Source organism: Hemitrygon akajei, chromosome 8 (assembly GCF_048418815.1).
Source record: "Hemitrygon akajei chromosome 8, sHemAka1.3, whole genome shotgun sequence".
Classification (NCBI taxonomy): Eukaryota; Metazoa; Chordata; class Chondrichthyes; order Myliobatiformes; family Dasyatidae; genus Hemitrygon; species Hemitrygon akajei.
The window spans coordinates 165825535-165846435 of NC_133131.1; the positions used below are offsets into that span (position 1 = coordinate 165825535).

Below are 20901 nucleotides of genomic sequence, written 5' to 3' on the forward strand. Positions count from 1 at the left end.
AGATAGTGTCATATATCTATGATAAATAAAACTCCCAGAACTATATGCCCATATCAGGAATGAAAGCCTGGGATAGGGACTTATCTGAATTGGGACAAGACTTAGACTGGGATGTGATTTGGGATAATGCTGCTGGTGCTTCGAAAAACCCAAATCATTGGTATATACGTTTGAAATTTTGTCATACAGCATATCTAACACTGAGAATCAGACATCAAATGGGACTGGTTTCTGACCCATATTGCTCATTTTGCCCCCACAGAACTGTTGGCTCTTTTATACATGTTGTATGGAAATGTCCAGGGGTTTTTGGTTTGTGGGGGAAGGTTATCAGTACTCCTACAGAACCAACGGGGGTACAATTACCAATGGACCCCACTGTACATCTTCTAAATGATGACTCCCACCTTTCCCTTATGGAAAAAAACATGCAAAATCTGGCTGGCTTCGGAGCTTTTTGGACATTTCTTACCTGGAATTATCATCAGCAAGAGTAAATGATGCACGACCAAACACAGTCTTAATGTGGACAAATTTGATATCTAACTTAAAAGATCTTCTGATAAAATAGGAATGCTCTGTCTGTGTATGCACTATTATTCAGTTGGTTGGTGGAGGGGAGAGGGGTGTGGGGGGAGAGAGAGGGGTGGAGGGGGGGGTGGGGATGAGGATTGGGGGTGGCTGGGTTAAACAGTCAAAATTTGTGATAAAAAAGGATGATTTCAGGAATGAAAGGTTTATCAAATGAGGAATGTTTGATAGCTCTGGGTCTTGTCTTGCAGGAATTTAGAAGGATGAGGGGAGATCTTATTGAAACCTTTCAAATACTGAAAGGCTTAGACCATATATGTCAAACTCAAGGCCCGCGGGCCAAATACGGCCCGCGGTGGAATTATCTTTGGCCCACGAGATAATATCTAATTACTATTAAAGCTGGCCCCAGTAATCGAAGCGCCTATGGCGTATGATATGGCTAATGCTGAGTTTATTCAGGTACCAGGTTTTCAGGGTTTTTAGTGTTTATTCTGCAGTCTTGCTCGGCAGTCTTCTTCATAAGAAACGGAATTTGTAAAGTGAAACACTTTGTAGTTATAGCAGAGACTGAGACACATGAGAGCAGGCTGAAAAAACGGAGGCAATGAAAGCTGCGTTCGCACGCGTCCGACTGATCTGGCCCGCATGAAGCTGCATTTTGCTCAATCCGGCCCGTGACCTAAAATGAGTTTGACACCCCTGGCTTAGACAGAGTATATGTAGAAAGGACGTTTCTCATGGTGGGGGAGTCTAGGACAAGGCAGTACAGCCTCAGGCTAGAACATAGAATAGTATGGCACAGTACACAGGCCCTTCGGCTCACAAAGTTGTGCCGACCCTTAAACCCTGCCTCCCATATAACCCCCCAGCTTAAATTCTTCCATATACTTGTCTAGTAGTCTCTTAAATTTCACTAACGCATCTGCCTCCACCACTGACTCAGGCAGTGCATTCTACGCACCAACCACTCTCTGAGTAAAAAACTTCCTCTAATATCCCCCTTGAATTTCCCACTCCTTACTTTAAAGCCATGTCCTCTTGTATTGAGCAGCGCTGCCCTGGGGAAGAGGTGCTGTCTGTCCACTCTATCTATTCCTCTTAATATCTTGTATACCTCTATCATGTCTCCTCTCATCCTCCTTCTCTCCAAAGAGTAAAACCCTAGCTCCCTTGATCTCTGATCATAATGCATACTCTCTGAACCAGGCAGCATGCTGGTAAATCTCCTCTGTACCCTTTCCAATGCTTCCACATCCTTCCTATAGTGAGGCGACCAGAACTGGACACAGTACTCCAAGTGTGGCCTAACTAGAGGGGTGTCCATTTAAAACAGAGATATGGAGAAATTTCTTTAGCCAGAGGATGGTGAATTTGTGAAATTCATTATCACTGGTAGCTGTGGAGGCCAGGTCAATGGGTGTATTTAAGGCAGAGCTTGATAGATTCATGATTGGACATGGCATCAAAGGTTGCGGGGAGTGGGGCTGAGGAGGAGAAAAAGGATCAGACATGATTGTATGGTGGAGCAGACTCAGTAAGCCAAATGACCCAATTCTGCTCCTATGTCTTATGGCTTTATTTGATCACTGAGGTCAGGAGGTCAGGCTAACTGGTCTATAATTTCCTTTCTTCTGCCTCCTCTTTTTGAAGACTGGAGTGACATTTGCAATTTTCCAGTCCTCAATGCCAGAATCTAATGATTCTTTTTTTTTAATTGATTTTTTAAATGCATTTTCTACAACACTACAAATTTAAAAAAAACCCAAAACAAAGTAGAAAATTAGTACAGTGCAAGATAAACATACAATAGTAATATAATACAAAATAAGATAATTGAGAAAGCACCCAAATTGAAGTCATGTAAAGTTAGTATCCTCCCCAAGCCCCACAACAAAAAAAACTCCAGACCAACCAAACCAAAATGTAGAAAATATAAATCAGAACATTCAAACCCCCAAAACTGTAAATACACTTGAAAACAGAAGATAATAATGCCTACTACAAAAAAAAAAGAGCTGAAAGCAAGGGACTGAAAAAAAAACTTAATTAAGAGGAAAATTATGAAAATCCTTTAATTCCCAACTTCCCTGAAATGCCCGTGAAAAATGCTATGGATTTATTTCTTTCTATTAATCCACTAGGTAAAGGCTTAATATCATTTATCCGTGATAAATTGGTATCCTTACGGCGTGCCCGACTTAAATATCCCTTTATCTGATGAGATTTGGGACTCGATTCTCAAATCGGTTAATTCAACCTCTCTTTGTGCTCGTCACTGCCTTTTACAGTTTAAGATTGTTCATAGAGCCCATATGTCCAAATCTAAATTATCTTGATTTTACCCTAATATTAGTCCTTTTTGTGATAAATGCAAAAGTGGCGAGGCTTCTCTTATTCATATATACTGGACCTGTCCTAGCTTAGAGAAATTTTGGAAAGATGTTTTTATAACTTTATCCTGTATTCTGAATCACCACTTAGAACCTAACCCTTTAATTGCTCTGTTTGGTTTCTTGGGTGAGACAGATATATGCTTGAGTTCGACTAAATGTCGAATATTATCTTTTGCTTCTCTCCTGGCTAGACGTCTAATCCTCCTTAGATGGAGAGATGTTGCCCCGCCCATGCATGTTCAATGGCTTAACGATATCATGTCCTATTTAGACCTTGAAGAAATCCATTATTCAATTCTTAATTCGGATATAAAGTTTCATAAGGTCTGGGGACCTTTTATTGAGTATTTTCATAATCTAATGATTCTTGAAAGATCATTACTAATACCTCCATAATCTTTTCAGCTACCTCTTTCAAAACCCTGGAGTGTAGTCCACCCAGGTGACTTACCTACCTTCAGACCTTTCAGCTTCCAAGTGCCTTAGCCTTAGTAATAGAAACTACACTGACCTCTGCCCCCTGACGCACTTGAACTTCTGGCATACAGTTAGTGTTTTCCAAAGTGAGGACTGATGCAAAATACTTATTCAGTTCATCTGCCATTTTCTTGTCTCCTACTGACTGCAATTTTTTCCCTATCATCTTCCTGAGTCTCACTACATGCTTCTGATGGATCTCCTCCCCAAGATTCATAAGCCTGACTGTCCTGGTAGGCCCATAGTTTCGGCCTGCTCCTGCCCCACTGAACTTGTATCTGCCTACCTGGACTCCATTTTGTCACCCATAGTTCAGTCGCTCCCGACCTACATCCGGGATACATCCCATGCCCTCCACCTCTTCAATAACTTCCAGTTCCCCGGTCCCGACCACTTCATTTTCATCATGGATATCCAATCCTTATACACTTCAATTCCCCATCAAGAAGCCCTCAAAGCCCTCCGCTACTTTCTTGTCAACAGACCTCACCAGTTCCCCAACACCACCACACTCCTCAGGTTGGCGGAACTGGTACTCACACTTAATAGCTTCTCTTTTGGCTCTTCCCACTTTCTTCAGACTAAGGATGTAGCTATGGGCACTCGCACGGGCCCCAGCTATGCCTGCCTCTTCGTGGGTTATGTGGAACAGTCCATGCTCCAAATCTATACTGGTAATGCTCCCCAACTTTTCCTTTGCTACATTGACAACTACATTGGTGCTGTTTCCTGCACCCATGCTGAGCTCGTCAATTTCATTGACTTTGCCTCTAACTTTCACCCAGCCCTCAAATTCACTTGGTCCATCTCGGACACTTCTCTCCCCTTTCTCGATCTCTCGGTCTCCATCTCTGGAGATAGATTGTCCACTGACATCTTATATAAACCCACTGACTACCATGACTACCTTGATTATACCTCTTCACACCCTGCCAAATGCAAAAATGCTATTCCCTATTCCCAGTTCCTCCGTCTCTGCTGCATCTGTTCCCAGGATGAGGCTTCCCGTTCCAGAACACTCCAAATGTCCTCTTTCTTTAAGAATCGTTGTTTCCCTTCTGCCATCATCATCAATGATGCCCTTACACGCATCTCCTCCATTTCCCGCACCGGCCCTGACCTCATCCTCCCATCACCACAATGGAGACCGTGTTCCCTTTGTCCTCACCTACCATCCCACCAGCCTCCAGATCCAGTATATTATCCTCTGCAACTTCCGCCACCTTCAACAGGACCCCACCACTAAGCACATCTTTCCCTCCGCGACTGCCTGATCCACACGTCCCTCCCCACAGATCTCCCACCTGGTACTTATCCCTGCAAGCGCAAGTGCTACACCTGTCCCTACACCTCCTCTCTTACCACCATTCAGGGCCCCAAACAGTCCTTCCAGGTGAGGCAACACTTCACTTGTGAGTCTGTTGGGGTAATCTATTGCATCCAGTGCTCCCGGTGCGGCCTCCTCTACATCGGCGATACCCAATGCAGATTGAGGGATCGCTTCGTCGAGCACCTACACTCCGTCTGCCAAAACAGACAGGATCTCCTGGTTGCCACCCACTTCAACTCTGCTTCACATTCCCATTCGGATATGTCCATATATGGCCTCCTCTACTGCCATGATGAGGCCAAAGTCAGGTTGGAGGAGCAACACCTCATCTACCGTCTGGGTAATCTCCAGCCCCTTGGTATGAACATTGATTTCTCCAATTTCCGGTAATTCCTTCCCTCTCCCTTCCCCCATCCCATTTTCACTCTGTCTCCTCTTCTAGCTGCCCATCACCTCTCTCATGATTCTGCCCTCTTCTACTACCCATAGTGCTTTCCCCTTAGATTCCTTCTTCACCTCTCCTGCCTATCCTCTCTCTGCTTCCCCTTCCCCACCCCTTGATCTTTCCTCTGATTGGTTTTCCACCCTGCCCCCTCCTTCTTCAGTCCTGACAAAGGGTCTTAGCCTGAAACGCTGACTGCTCATTTCAATGGATGTTGCCTGAACTGCTGAGTTCATCCAGCTTGTTTGTACGTGTTGATGCTTGTATACCAACTGCCCCAACCTATTGCTCAGTTTCCCATCCTGCTGCCAAATTAGTTTAAACCCTCCCCAACAGTTGTAGCAAACCCACCCGCAAGGATCTTGGTCCCTCTGAGGTTCAGGTGTAACCCATCCCCTTTGTACTTTTTACATATGGCCAGTAATATTTCCCATTATACAAGAAATGAAATTATCAATCACCTAGGTTGTTCAGGATGACAATGGAAGATGAAAATTCATTAGCTGGGACTTAACACCAACTCACTTTAAGTGTTATCATAAGAACAGAGGAAATTAAACTGGGTTGGGCTATTCGGTACTTTACCATTCAATGAAATCACAGTTGATCTACTTCAGATTAACTGTCCTGAATCAGCCTTGATTTACTTGATATCTAAAATTTAATCATCTCTGTCTTGAATATGCTCAGTGATTGAGTCTCCACAGCCACTTTGGTAAGGATTTACTAGCTCCTAGAGTTTTCTTCCCACCGTCCTCCTTTATTTTGAATCAGTGAACACTGGTTCTGGATACTCCAACTAGAGGTAACATTCAATCAGTTCCACATCTAACCTGTCAAGCTCCTTAAAAATGTGTACAGTTCAGTAAGATCACCTTTCATTTTTTTGAACCTCTTGGAAGTATGTTCTGCTAAATCTCCTCCTGTCATTCCAGGAATTGTTGTACTCCCTTAATCTCTCCTTCAGGGAGAGTAGAACCATACTCAATATGCAGACACAGCCAACTGTGAGACACCATGCTAAGTTATTTGATGCCAAACAATTGGTTTATTGATAATTACAGAATGTCTCACTGATGCTCCTGCTCCCTCTGTTCTCCATTCCCCTTTTCATAACCAATTCTCCTCTCCTTGCTCCCTTCCCACACTCAGTCCATAATAGAAACCCATATCAGAATTAGGTTTATCATCACTCACATATGTCATGAATTTTTTTTTGTGTAGCAGTATAGCACAATATATAAAATTACTGCAGTACTGTGTGTGTGGCTCTAATCTGTTGGCATGAACATTGATTTCTTGATCTTCCGGTAATGCTCCCTCTCCTTCGCCATTCCCAATTTCCATTTCCCCCACTTACCTTTTCTCCTTACCTGCCTATCATCTCCCCCTTTCTTCCGTGGCCTTCTGCGTTATATCAGATTCACCCTACTCCAGCTCTGTATCTCTTTCACCAATCGACTTCTCAGTTCTTTACTTCACCCCTCCCCCTCTCCAGGTTTCATCCATCACCTTGTGGTTCTTCCTCCCCTCCCCCTACATTCTTACTGTGACCTCATCCTTTTTTCCAGTCCTGATGAAGGGTCTTGGACCAAAACATTGACTGTACTCTTTTCCACAGATGCAGCCTGGCCTACTGAGTTCCTCCAGCATTTTGTGTGTGTTGCAAATATATGTGCATTACACTTTTGCACAGTACAGTAAGTATATAAAGTTATGAGAGATATTGATAAGGTAGATGGTGACAGTCTCTTCCCCAGTGTGCAAAAGCTAAAGGGCATAGATTTAAGATGCAATTTTTTTTCTAGAAAGTGGAAAGTATTTTGAACACACTGCCAGGGAAATTGGAGGAAGCAGATACAAAAGCAATATTTAAGAGGCATTTAGGCAGGTACATGAATTGGCTGGGAATTGATATTGTTATGACCTCAGCCCCCTCCTTTGTGAGAATCGCAAGAGAGAGAGAGAGAGAGAACCTTACGGTTTGGAATGTGGGCTGGTCGCTCAACAAGACAAAAGCCTTGGACATGCCATTGTCTTGGGAGACACCTTTGTGGAATAAGGAACTGGCCTACATGCAGACCCTCAGGGCAAGGTGAGATGGGTGATGGGGGAAAGATTGCCCCTGATGGACATCGACAACCCTGCCAGTCCAGATAAAAGGTGGGCTGCCGAGGCGGGGCCTCAGACGCACCAAGGAGACACACGAAAAAGACACGATAGTGCTTCCCGTCGGAGCGGGAAGCCATTTAGAAGGAAGCCACGTGCGTTAGATTCCGGATTGGGAGTCTATGGCTGGAACCAAAGAACAAACCGTTTTAACTAACAACAGGGATTTGCTTCGCAAAGACGACGGGCAAGTGTTCCTTCTCTCTCTATCCAACATGTGAAATGTCAGCGGTTCCCGAAACGGGGAAGCCTGCAGACTTTGAGTGACTCTTATACCCAATTGGACTCAGTATCCCCTAGACAACGATAGAGCTCATTTTTGATTGATTATTACTACACCTGTGCTTTAGATTGAGTTTTGACGATGTATATGATCTGAATGTTTTGTAGTAACCATACGTTTGTGCCCCTTTATAAATAAAAACGTTTGAAAATAGTAGCACCAGGCTTCAGCGGACCTATCTATCTTTGCTGGTAAGTCACCCGGTTACTGGGGAACGTAACAATATAAACCATGCATGGGACTAATTCAAATGCTGGAGGAACTCAGCAGTTCAGACAGAATCTATGGAAATGAAAAAAACAATCAATATTTCGAGCCAAGACTCTTCTTCAAGGACCCAGGGAGAAGTGATAGGCAGGTAGAAAAGGTAAAAGGCTAGAGTGGGGGAACGGAAGGGGGAAGGGAGAAAAATACTGGAAGGAGAAATCAATATTCATATCATCAGGTTAAAGGCTATCTGTACGGAATACAAGGTGCTGCTCCTCCACCCTGAGGGTGGCTTCATCGTAGCATATGAGGTGGTCATGAACTGACATGTCAGAACGGGAATGAGAATTGGAATTAAAATGTTTGGCCACTGGGAAGTTCCACTTTTGGTGGATGCAACAAAGTTCCCCTATTTATGACGGGACTCACCAATGTAGAGGAGACCACATCGGGAGCACCGGACACAATAGACCACCACAGCAGATTCACAGGTGAAGTGTTCCCTCACCTGGAAGAACTGTTTGGGGCTCTGAATGGAGGTGAGTGGGCAGGTATATCACTTTGGTTGCTTGCAGGGGTAACTGCCTGGAGGGAGAATAGTGGGAGAGGGACGAATGAACAAGGGAATTGCGGAAAGAACAACCTTTATGGAAAGCATGGGGTAAGGGTATTACCGAAGTAAAGATAGTTTCAGTGGTAGGATCCCTTTGGAGCTGGTGGAAGTTTTGGAAGATGATGTGTTGGATGCAGAGGCTGATGGGGTGATCGGTAAGAACAAGAGGAACTCTATCACTGTTCGGGCAGCAGAAAGATGGGGTGAGCTCGGATGTTTGGGAAATGGAGAAGATACAGGTGAGGGCAGCATCACTAATGGAGGAAGAGAAACCCTGTTTTTTAAAGAAGGAAGACTCTCTGACATCCTGGAAAAGAAGGCTGTATCCTGGGAACAGACACAGCGAAGGCAAAGAAACTGAGAAAAGGGAATAGTATTATTACAGGAAATAAGGAGGGAAGAGATATAGTCAATATTAATTCAAATTGTCATCATGGTAGTTCCAGACATTGTTGGCTCAAGGGCAACTGTGCATTACCGTCCTATATTCTCTGTTCTATTTCATTCTTGTGTGTTTTTGCTTGTAGAGAGTTGTTCAGAAGCATTAAAAAAAAATCACGTGTCCTGATTTTTTTTTTTAAAGTGTTTCTTGTTTCATTGGTGTTGATGTGACATAATGCACATTTTTTTGCAGTAATACCTTCGCACTGGTACATGGACAATGATAAGGGTATAATCAGATAGGAATCTTAACACTATCTGTAAGATATACACTGAGTATACGGATTTCTAAGTAAGATTGTGGCTGGCTACCCTTTACTATGCCATATCACTAAAAAACTGTTATCACCCATTGCCTTGGATCACACAAGGAGAAAAGCAGAATTACCAGAAACATCAAGCAACAAATATTCTGAAGAAAGAAAGAAAAAAACATTTGGGAGAGTTAAAAAGTACATAAATTGTTAGATCACAGAAAGGAAATGGAATATGGAATTGTATTAAAGAATTTAGTCATTTTGAAGACAGATGGAGTCGGCCTGAAACGTCAACTTTAAGTCCTGCCAAAGGGTTTTGCCCCAAAACGTTGACTGTACTTTTTTCCATAGATGTTGTCTGTTCTGCTGAGTTCCTCCAGCATTTTGTGTATGTTGCAGGAGTCAAAGATTCAGATTTATGGATTGTTGGGGGTCTCTTCTGGGGAACATATGACCTGTACAAAAGGGACAGATTGCATCTGAGCCCAAGGTGGTCCAATATCCTTGTGGGATATTGTCTACAGTTGTTCAGGTGGGTTTGAACTAATTTGGCGGGGGGGGGGGGGGGGGGGGTCAGATAGTTGGTTTACAAACAGACGCAATGTGAATGAGATTCCAAGCAAGCAGAGGCTGATCAGAGGGCAAAACTGCAGTCAACAGGATGAGTTGCAATGTAAAAGGTGGACAAAATCAAAAAGGGTGAATACAGGACTGAAGGTGTATATTTGAATGTGCATGGAAATTTGAGAAGAAGCAGCTAAAATCGGATGTTTCAGTATTTCAGTGAAGTAAAGGGAATTACAGAGGAGTTGGCCAGAACTGATTGGAAAAGAATACTGGCAGGGATGATGGCAGAGCAGTAATATCTAGAATTTCTGGAAGTAATTTAGAAGGCACAGGATCTATACATTCCAAAGAAGAAGAAGTACTCTAAAGGAAAGATGACATAACTGTGGCTAACAAGAAAAGTCAAAGCCAACATAAAAGCCAAAGAGAGGGCATTTCATAGAGCAAAAATTAGTGGGACATTAGAGGATTGGGAAGCTTTTAAAAACCAACAGAGGGCAAGTAAAAATGTAATTAAGAAGGAAAAGATGGAATACTAAAGTATTAAAGAGGATACCAGAAGTTTCTTCAGATACATACAGTGAAAAGAGGTGAGAATGGATATTGGACTACTGGAACAGACAGACAGACATACTTTATTGATCCCGAGGGAAACTGGGTTTCATTACAGCCACACCAAGAATAGTGAAGAAATATAGCAATATAAAACCAGAAATAATTAAATAATATTAAGTTAATCATGCCAAGTGGAAATAAGTCCACGACCAGCCTATTGGCTCAGGGTGTCTGACACTCCAAGGGAGGAGTTGTAAAGTTTGATGGCCACAGGTAGGAATGACTTCCTATGACGCTCAGTGTTGCATCTCGGTGGAATGAGTCTCCGGCTGAATGTACTCCTGTGCCTAACCAGTACATTATGGAGTGGATGGGAGTCATTGTCCAAGATGGCATGCAACTTGGACAGCATCCTCTTTTCAGACATCACCGTCAGAAAATGATGCTGGAGAGATAGTAATGGGGGATAACAAAACAGCGGATGAGCTGAATAAGCATTTTGCATCAATCTTCACTGTGGAAGACACTAACAGTATGGTGGAAGCTCTAGGTGTTAGGGGTCATGAAGTGTGTGAAGTTGCCATTACTAAGGAGAAAGTTCTTGAGAAACTGAAAGGTCTGAAGGTAGATATGTCACCTGGACCAGATGGTGTACACCCAAGAGTTCTGAAAGAGATGGCTGAAGAGTTTGTGGAGACATTAGTAAAGATCTTTTAAGAATCACTAGATTCTGAATGGTTCTGGAAGACTGGAAAATTGCAAATGTCACTCCACTTATAGATCAGTTAGTTTGACCTCAGTGGTTGGGAAGATGTTGGAATCGATTGTTAAGGGTGTAGTTTTGGTGTACTTGGAGGCACATGATAAAATATGCTGTAGTTAGCATGGTTTCCCCAAGGGAAAATCATGCTTGACAAATCTATTGGAATTCTTTGAAGAAATAGCAAGCACGACATTCAAAGGAGAATTGGCTGATGTTGTGTATTTAGATTTTCAGAAGATCTTTGACAAGGTACCACACAAGGCTGCTTAACAAGCTACTAGCCAAGGAAATATTCTAGCCTGGATAAAGCAGTGGCTGATTAGCAGGAGGCAAAGAGTGAGAATAAAGGGAACCTTTTCTGTTTGGCTGCTGGTGACAGGGTTCTGTGTTGAAATAAATTCTTTTTATGTTATATGTCAAGGACTTTGATGATGGAATTGATGGCTTTGTCACAAAGCCTGCAGATGATACAAAGAAGAGGGCGCAGGTAATTTTGAAGAAATAGAGGGGCTAGAGAAGTACTTAGACAAATTAGGAGAGAGGGCAAAGACAAGGCAGATGGAATGCAGTGTTGAGAAGTGTATGGTCATGCACTTTGGTAGAAGAAATGAAAGGGTTCACTATTTTCTAAGTGGAGAGAAAATACAAAAAAAATTGAGGTGCAAAAGGACTTGGGAGTACTTGTGCAAGTTTCTGTAAAGGTTAATTTTCAAGTTGAGTCTGTGATGAGGAAGACATATACAATGTTAGCATTCATTTCAAGAGGATTAGAATATAAAAACAAAAATGTAATGTTGTGACTTTATAAAGCACTGGTGATGCCTCACTTGGGGAGTATTACGAGCAGTTTTGGGCTTCTTATCTTAGAAAGGATGTGCTGAAACTGGAGGTGGTTCAAAGGTGGTGCATGAAAATTATTCCATGTTTGAATGGCATGTCATATGAATAGCATTTGATGGCTCTGGGCCTGTATTCACTGGAATTCAGAAGAATGAGGGGTGAAATCATTGAAGCCTAACGAATGGAGAAAGGCCTTAATAGAGTGGATGTGGAGAGGATGTTTCCTATGGTGGGAGAGTCTAAGACGAGAGCATGCAGCCTCAGAATAGAGGGGCATTCTTTTAGAACAGAAATTTCTTTAACCAGAGAGAATCAGAATTAGAATTAGGTTCATGGCGTGTGTTGTGAAATTTGTTAATCTAGCAGAGCAGTACAATGCAATACATGATAATATAGAAAGAAAAAATTAAAATAAAAAAGTAGAAGTATATATAGGCAACATGAGTGAATCTGCAGATGCTGGAAATAAATAAAAACACAAAATGCTGGCAAAACACAGCAGGCCAGACAGCATCTATGGGATAATATCTCCATCCTGATGAAGGGTTTCGTCCCGAAACATCGTCACTACCTCCTCCCATAGATGCTGTCTGGCCTGCTGAATTCTGCCAGTATTTTGTGTTTTTAAAAGTATATATATCTATATTCAATAGATTTAAAATAGCACACAAACAGAAATTATAATTTTTTAAAAAGTGAGATAGTCTTCATGGATTTAATGTCCATTTATGAATCAGATGGCAGAGGGGAAGAAGCTGTTCCTAAATCAGAGTGTGTGCCTTCAGGCTTCTGTACCTCCTTGTTGATGGTAACAATGAGAAGAGGGCATGTCCTGGGTGATGGGGGTCCTTAATAATGGATGTTGCCTTTCTGAGACACTGCTAATTGAATAATGTCTTGGATACTACGGAGGCTAGTACCCAAGAGGGAGGTGACTAATTTTACAACTTTCTGTAGCTTCTTTCAATGCTGTGCAGTAGCCCCCCAATACCAGACAGTGTTACAGCCTGTTCAAATGCTCTCCATGGTACATATATAGAGATTTTCAAGCGTTTTAGGTGACAAACCAAATCTCTTCAAACTCCTAATGAAGTATGGCCACTGTCTTGCTTTCTTTTTGCTGCATTGATATGTTGGGACCAGGTTAGATCCACAGTGATCTTGATGCCCAGGAACTTGAAATTGCTCACTTGCTCCACTTCTAATCCCTCTATGAGGTTTGGTTTGTTTTCCCTCATCTTACCCTTCCTGAAGTCCTCAATCAGTTCTTTCATCTGACATTGTGTGCAAGGTTGTGCTGTGACACCACTAGACCAGCTGGTATATCTTGTTTTTGTGTACCCTCTCATCTCCGTCTGAGATTCTACCACAATACCATCAGAAAATTTATAGATGGCATTTGAGCTATATATAGCCACACAATCATCTAGTATAGAGGGAGTAGAGCAATGGGATAAGCACACATCTCTGAGGTGCGCCAGTGTTGATTGTCAGTGAGGAGCAGATAGTACTATCAATTCACAGAGATTTATGGTTTTCCAGTTAGGAAGTCAGGGATCCAACTGCAGAGGGAGCTACAGAGGACCAGGTTCTGTAGTTTATTGATCTGGACTGTGGGAATGATGATGTTAAAACGTACAGCTGTAGTCAATGAACAACATCCTGATGTAGGTATTTGTATTGTCCAGGTGATTGAAGGCCATCTGAAGAGTTATTGAGATTGCTTCTGCCATAGACCTGAATCTGTGGGATTCTTTGCCACAGGCAGCTGTGGAAGCCAAGTCTGTGTGTATATTTAAGGTGCTGATAAGATTCCTGATTGGTCACAGCATGGAGGGACATGGGAAGAAGATAGGAAATATGGGGCTGAGAGGATCAAATGGCCTAACTCTGCTCCCATGTCTTATGGTCTTACTTGTGGGAATCAGATCACTTGTTAAGCTAAAATTTCAGTAATATAAAGTTTTACAAAAATGGGTTTTTAAAAAATGCTTTAGCTTTTCAATTTGAAAGAAACCTTATTGATAACACTTGGACAACAAATTTTTTCAAAAGTGTTGCTTCCTAAGAAATTAATGGTGCTGACACTTTGCAACAGTTCAACTAAGCTAAAAATGTTTGTTGATGATATTCATTTATACTTGGAGTCTGAGGTTTCTCGCTTAAGTGTCCAACAACTGTCAGCCAGCCTCAATGAATTCCAGTTACCCTGATACCATTTCTCCATGAACCACAATGTCTTGGTGAAACCTTTCATGATGTTCATCACTGACAGCACCAAGATTGGCAGGGAAGAAGTCTAAATGGGAATGCAGAAAATGAATTTTTAGTGACATGTTGCACTTCATGGTTTTGTATGCTTGGAGCATGTTGTCAATCAGTTACACATAGTTTGGTGCTCTGTAGTTGCCAAGAAAATTCTCAACAACATCCTTGAAATCCTTCCATGCAATTTTCTCCAGTTCCACTAGAAGTTCTTTGAACTTCCTGTCTTTGATGACCAATTTGATTTGTGGGCCAACAAAAATGCTTTCCTTAATCTTAGCATCTGTTATTCTGACTTGAATTATGAATTGAAATAACAAATATGGACAAATTTTAAAAATAGTGCATGATAGGGAAATATCATGGTGATTTTCATGATCAGCAGCCCAACTCCATTAGGTACACCCAAAAGTATTCAGGAAACAAAACCTTTGTTGTCAGTTGAATTGTAATCTACATAATATAAAGTAATGGTTATTCACAGCATGAAAGACTTTCGTAATATACAACTCAATATATATGTGATAAGTTAAATTCTTTAAAAAATTCCTAGTAGCTTTCAAAACACAAAGCCAACACTCAAAAGACAATTATGATTCCATTTATATGAATATTTGCCTACATTCAGTTTTCAAGCTTAAATAAAATGTGGCACAGTGGCATTGTGGTTAGCACAACACTTTACAGTACAGGTGCTCTGAGTTCAATTCCTGCTGCTGCTTGTAAGGAGATTATACATTCTCCCTGTAACTGCGTGAGTTTCCTCCACAGTCCAAAGACATACTGATTGGTAGGTGAACTGGCCATTGTAAGTTGTCCCGTGATGAGGCTGGGATTAAGTTGGGGGATTGCTGGATGGTATGGCTCAAAGAGCCAGGAGGGCCTATTCAGCACTATATCTCAATAAATAAACAAGTATACAACTCAATATAAGTGTGATCAGTTAAATTTAATACAAAATTCTCTGTGGCTTTCAAAACACAAAGGCAGCAATCAAATAAAATTATGATTGCATTGATGAATATTTGCCTACATTCAGTTTTCAAGCTTCAGAAAAAAATAAATCGATTTTCTCCTTCCATTTCTCTCTTATACAAGGCAGTAAATTTTGCTGAGCAACAGCTCCAACAGGTATGAATTGAATTGACTTTATTTCTTACATCCTTCACATACATGAGAAGTAAAAATCTTTACATCTCTGTCTAAATGTGCAATGTGCAACTATAGTAATTAATTTATAATAAATAGAATAGTCAATGTAACATAGAGTACACTCAAATCAACGCGAGTTAATCAGTCTGATGACCTGGTGGAAGACGCTGTCCCGGAGCCTGTTGGTCCTGGCTTTTATGCTGCGGTACCGCTGAAATAGATTGTAGTTGGGGAAATGCAGGTCCCAATGATCCTACTGGCCCTTTTTACACACCTGTCCTTGTAAATGTCCTGAATCATGGGGAGTTTACAACTACAGATGTGCTGGGCTGTCTGCACCATTTGCAGACAGAGTCCTGCAATTAAGGGAGGTAGAGTTCCCATAGCAGGCAGTGATGCAGCCAGTCAGAATGCTCTCAATTGTGCCCCTGTAGAAAGATTTTTAAGATTTAGGGCTGTTATGAGTGATGAACAGACCTGATGGAAATGGGGTGCAGAGTGAACCATTCCCCCCCCCCCCGAGAACTATGAACTATTGCTGTTGCTATGCTGCTAATGAGAGAGAGAGAGAGAGACAGAGAGACAGAGATGAAGCACAGAGGCAGGAACATCTGCTATAGATCAGAGGGAGAGAGAGACTGTTGATTTATTGTATTTTGACTCTTCCTGGATTATTTACCTTTCACTACAAGGACTTTACTTTGCTCATTAACATTCCTCAGGAGACAGCAGGAGTGGCCTGATTTGATGGACACGGTCAGAGTTGATGGATAGCTGAGACCCCGTTAGTAGGGATAAAAGACACGTCTGAGGAGACACCCTTCAGACACACCAGTGGACACTAACTGAGTGTTGTGAACCCACAGGAAGGTGGGGGCTTCGAGGACTGAATCAGGAGATCGGAAAATAAAGCTCACAGTGTGACAGCAGGGCCGGTGGGGACTTGTGTGTGTGTCCACTCATGCCAGAGTGACGAGTCCACCACGGAAGAACAGTCTAGTTGAAGAACAGAGGGGTCATAGCTGAATGACCACAACAATACGACGGAATAAGAAAGCAACAGAAGGTTTGCCTGCTGCAGCTGTTACATCTCTCTCTCTCTCTCCAACGATTACAACACAACCATAACTACCTCAGCACGTATGAACTGAACTTTATATTTTTCTATGACAATTCATTTACCCCAGACCTTGATGGAGCTTGTTTATTATTGCTTATTATTATTCCTACACTTTTATGTTTATTATTGCTAACCTGTTTTATATGTATATTTGCATTTTTGATACTGTATTGTGTAGTTTACTAATAAACATCTTTAATTTTTGGTACCACCAGACTCCAACGAATTCTTCTCTCTCTGCTGGTCTGTAAACCCAGTTACGGGGTACGTAACAGGGCCCATACCAAACTTTCTCAACCGTCTGAGGTGAAAGAGGCTCTGTTGTGACTTTTTCATCACACAGCTGGTGTGCACGGATCCAGGAGGTCCTCTATGATGTGGATACCAAGGAACTTAAAAGCTGTTTACCCTCTCACCCCAGATCCATTGATGTCAATAGGGGTTAGCCTGTCTCCGTTCCTCTTGTAATCCAAAACCAGCTCCTTTGTTTTTGTGACATTGAGGGAGAGGTTGTTTTCTTGACACCACTGTGTCAGAGACATGACTTCTTCCCTGCAGGCCACCTAGTTATTGTTTGAGACAAGGCCAATCAATGTAGTGTCATTGGCAAATTTAATTAGCAGATTAGAGTTATGTGTGGCAACACAGTCACGAGTATACAGGGAGTAAAGGAGGAGACTTAGCACACAGCCCTGAGGGGCTCCTGTATTGAGAGTCAGAGGGTTGGAGGTGAGGGAGCCCACTCTTACCACCTGTGAGATGGTACAACCCAGTAATAAGCAATAACACTTATTGCTGGGATGTACCTTGGTTATATTGGTTCTTGCGTGACGACTGCAAAACTATGAATGCTGGGGCCAATAAAGCCAAAATAATCATATCCTCACTTGACATCTAAGCATTTAAAATTCAAGAGGTATTGAGGAAATGACATCAGTGACATCAGTATGATACTGATGCGGTAGTCAACTGGACCGTTCAATTCAGAACCAACAGCATAAAATATTTTAGTATTTTCTGTTTAAGTTTATATTCTCATAGAAGTGGATGCCTATATGCTTTACTTACTAGTAAGATGTAAAGAAATTATTGAAAATATATCACCTTCTCAAACATTATCAATTTATGATAATCTGCATATTTCTGCAATATGTTATTTATGCTAAATATGACTTAATCATATATTATACACTCAACTATTATAATTTGCCAATTACCAAATATAACATTGGAAACAGCATCCTCTTGACATTTCTACAATTGAATTTGGCCTCTTGTTTTCAGGACACTGAGGGCAGCATGATATTTAAGACTGAATTTAATGTTTGAAGTACATCACTGAGAAAATAAAGAAGCACAAGAGACTGCAAAAGTAGGAATTTAGAACAACAAAAACGAATTGTTGGAGGAATTCAATGGTCAAGCTGAGTTCCTTCAGTAGTTTGCTTCTCCTAAGGGAATGCAGGTCTGATTTGGCCTTGGGCATAAAAATTACTGGCCCAAATAGTCACCATGAACAGTTCTTCATAAAATTAATTCAATCTGAGTAATTTCTGTATTCTCACTCCACAATCACATTAGATACCGAGTCCTGTGTTCATATCATCATGCTGAAGGATCTCGGCCCAGAACATCGACTGTTTACCTTTTTCCATGGATGCTGCCTGGACTGCTAAATTCCTCCAGCATTTTGCACGTGTTGCTCTGGATTTACAGCATCTACAGATTTTCTCATGTTTGCGGTACTTCAACAGTATATATGTATAGAATTCATTAAAACTAAACAAGTGTGTTTATGTGAGCTTGTGTCCTTTTAACTTTATACTGTTGACCACTAGGACAGACCCTGATGATGGAATTATCTTGTTACTAGATATTATTGTCAAGCACTTTACAACGAATCCAAAACAGTCCACTGTCTCTGCTCCTGTAAGCTCCTTTATTTGGCGGGTGAGGTGCTTGTACTTCTCCTCCTGCTCCTTCCAAGCTTTCTCCAAGGACTGGTGGTTGTCCTCGTATCTGATTGTAACAACTACTACAGCAGCTTTCCCTCTCATCACAAAGATGAGGTCCAGCTTCCATAACGATCTGTCCTTGGCTCTAACATGAGGCTCGACGTACAATTCCCAGCCTTGCTTACAGACCTTCTGTATCAGTCTTTCTACGATCTTGTTGTGTCGCTTGATCCAGCTTCTCTTAACGGACAGACATCTCCCAGAGATGTGGGCCAAGGTCTCACTGGCTATTCCACATCTCCTGCAGGTTTTTACTCTCTCCTTAACTCCCTTGTTCCTAGTACAACATGTAGGATACTGGCCACATCTCAGCAGCAAAGCGTTCATGAGCTGGTATCCCTTCCATCCTCTGTGATTCTGCAGCCACCAGTTAGACGGCTCACTGGTTCTGAAGTTCTCGATTCCTGACCCTTGTTGAGTTAGCTGGGCCCACTTGTCGAACTCGGACGTCCTCCAGTCTAGCTCGAACTTAGGTAGCCCTCTCTCCTCCTCCTCCATCATCTCCCCCATGTCGTCGTACACCCTGAATGAGGCTCGTAGCTTGTCCACTAGGTATGCTGAGATGTCCAACTCCTGCTCCCCCATGACTTCCTTCAGCACCTCGAGATTCGCCAGACTCTTGATCGTAGCCTGGTTATCCTCGTTGTCCATAGTGAATGAGTCTCTGATGATCCTGTCCTCTGAGAGTTTCAGCGCCAGCCTCTTCCTGATCACAGCTATTGGAATCTGTACCTTTTTGAACTTGTGAGAAAAATCCCAAATCCCCAAAAAATTGTTGTAGTGATGTACAATTTGTTTCATATATGAATTTTTGGAGTTTGTACAAGCTTAGAGATTCATTGAACATTTATGACACAAAAGCCATTATGTTCATCTTCTGTATATTAATTTTAAAAACGTATTACCCAGCCCAATCCCACCTTTCAGTACAGTCTATAACCCTGCAGGTCATAGTACTTCACAGTACATTTAATATTTCTAAAATTAAATAGAGTTTCTGTCTCAACCACCTGAATTCCAGAGCCCTACCACAATGTGGGTGAACCCTTCCACAAATTGCTTCAGATCCATGCCCAATGGTTTTTAACTATTCTGTTGAATTTAATCTGGGTGTCTTATCTTACCGACTGATTTATGAGAAGCCATCATCTATAGATACACAATGTCTCTGATCTAAACAATTAGGTAAGAAAAAAAGAACCAAAAACCATGTAGTTTTTCATCATGTAGGAAGACAGGACATAGCTCTTGGAGACTGATGTTATGAACATCAATGAACAGCCAAATATTTCTGGTGAGTTGAGCTGACTTGGGAATGTTGGGCATGATACTGATAAAAAGCATCTGGTTCTGTTCAACAGGATCTTTCTCATTCATTTTTATCAGGAATATAGATCTCAAATCATCCAAAAGACATCACTCCTTCACTAGGAAGTGCAACTTAATAGGTTATTTGTTTGGACCCATTGTAGAGATGAAATCCAAAATTTTATATAGTATTCAAAACTTTGAACCAGCAGTCAGATGTAAACCTACTTCTACTTACAAAATGAAAATTATCCATTCAATGGGATTCATTTAGAAAAATTACACAAATAGCCATATCCAGCAATACAGAATAAATACTTTTGAGTACTTACGTAAACATGTTTCTTCCCTTTTTAACTAACGAGAACTACAAAGGTTATTTGATAACGTTGATTCTGAAGGAATTTTAACTGTGCACAGCTCTAAAAAAATAACCTGCTTCTTCACAATGACAGGCTTTAAGCAACTTCAAATAGGCTCCACCTTTATGCTTCATCATGTCTAGACAGGGAACATTTTAACTTATTGGTGTGTGTAATGGTATGATCATTAACATTTTCCTTCAACTAACTTTAGTTTAAAATGGAGCTACTGCAATTACTCTTCAAAACGAGAAACTGCATTATGTTTCTCTTTTTTTAATCCAAAATTGGTCATAGTGACCAAGTTCAAGCAAGTACAACCTTCAATTCATTAGCCAATAATACTGAACTTGGGCAATATTCCCCACCATCCACTGATACTTAAACAAAAACAGACACTGATCGATGCACTAGGAGTTCTACTTGTGGAATATTCAGCCTGACTAAGAGACAAATCTCCAGCTAACATTCTTCTGTCTCAACAACCTCTTGAATAACTATAAAATTTATGACTGTCCTTCTTCTTTGGATAAAAATTCTTGTATTATCTCAATGTCAGTGGTTCAACAAAAGAATACCCAGGCAAATGCTGTTTCAAAAAAAAATGCAGTTTTACTAAAGAGGCACCACCATTCTGGTGAAGGCGCATCTGTGTTATTTTAACAGGGATGAATATAAATCGTTTCAAATGCATTTATTATAAACACACTGCACTATTTTAAGCACACTGGTTTAACATATTAAATTCCAGCTATCACTATTATTAGTCTGGTTGTTCATCTACTGGGTTAAAGCACTGCTTTAAAAG

The 20901-nt window shown here is 41.4% G+C and overlaps 1 protein-coding gene across 10 annotated transcripts in view; it reads right to left on the minus strand.

Annotated features, from left to right (window-relative positions):
- The window catches only part of gjc2 (gap junction protein gamma 2), a 133172-nt gene that overhangs the window by 14372 nt on the left and 97899 nt on the right, over positions 1-20901 (minus strand). Inside the window, exon 1 of one of the 10 annotated variants that reach the window (XM_073054996.1) lies at positions 20064-20172. The exons of the other annotated variants lie outside the window; for them this stretch is intronic. The gene's annotated coding sequence lies outside the window, so the exon portion shown is untranslated. Of the gene's footprint in view, positions 1-20063; positions 20173-20901 lie in introns of those variants that run through there. 10 annotated transcript variants of the gene reach the window in all.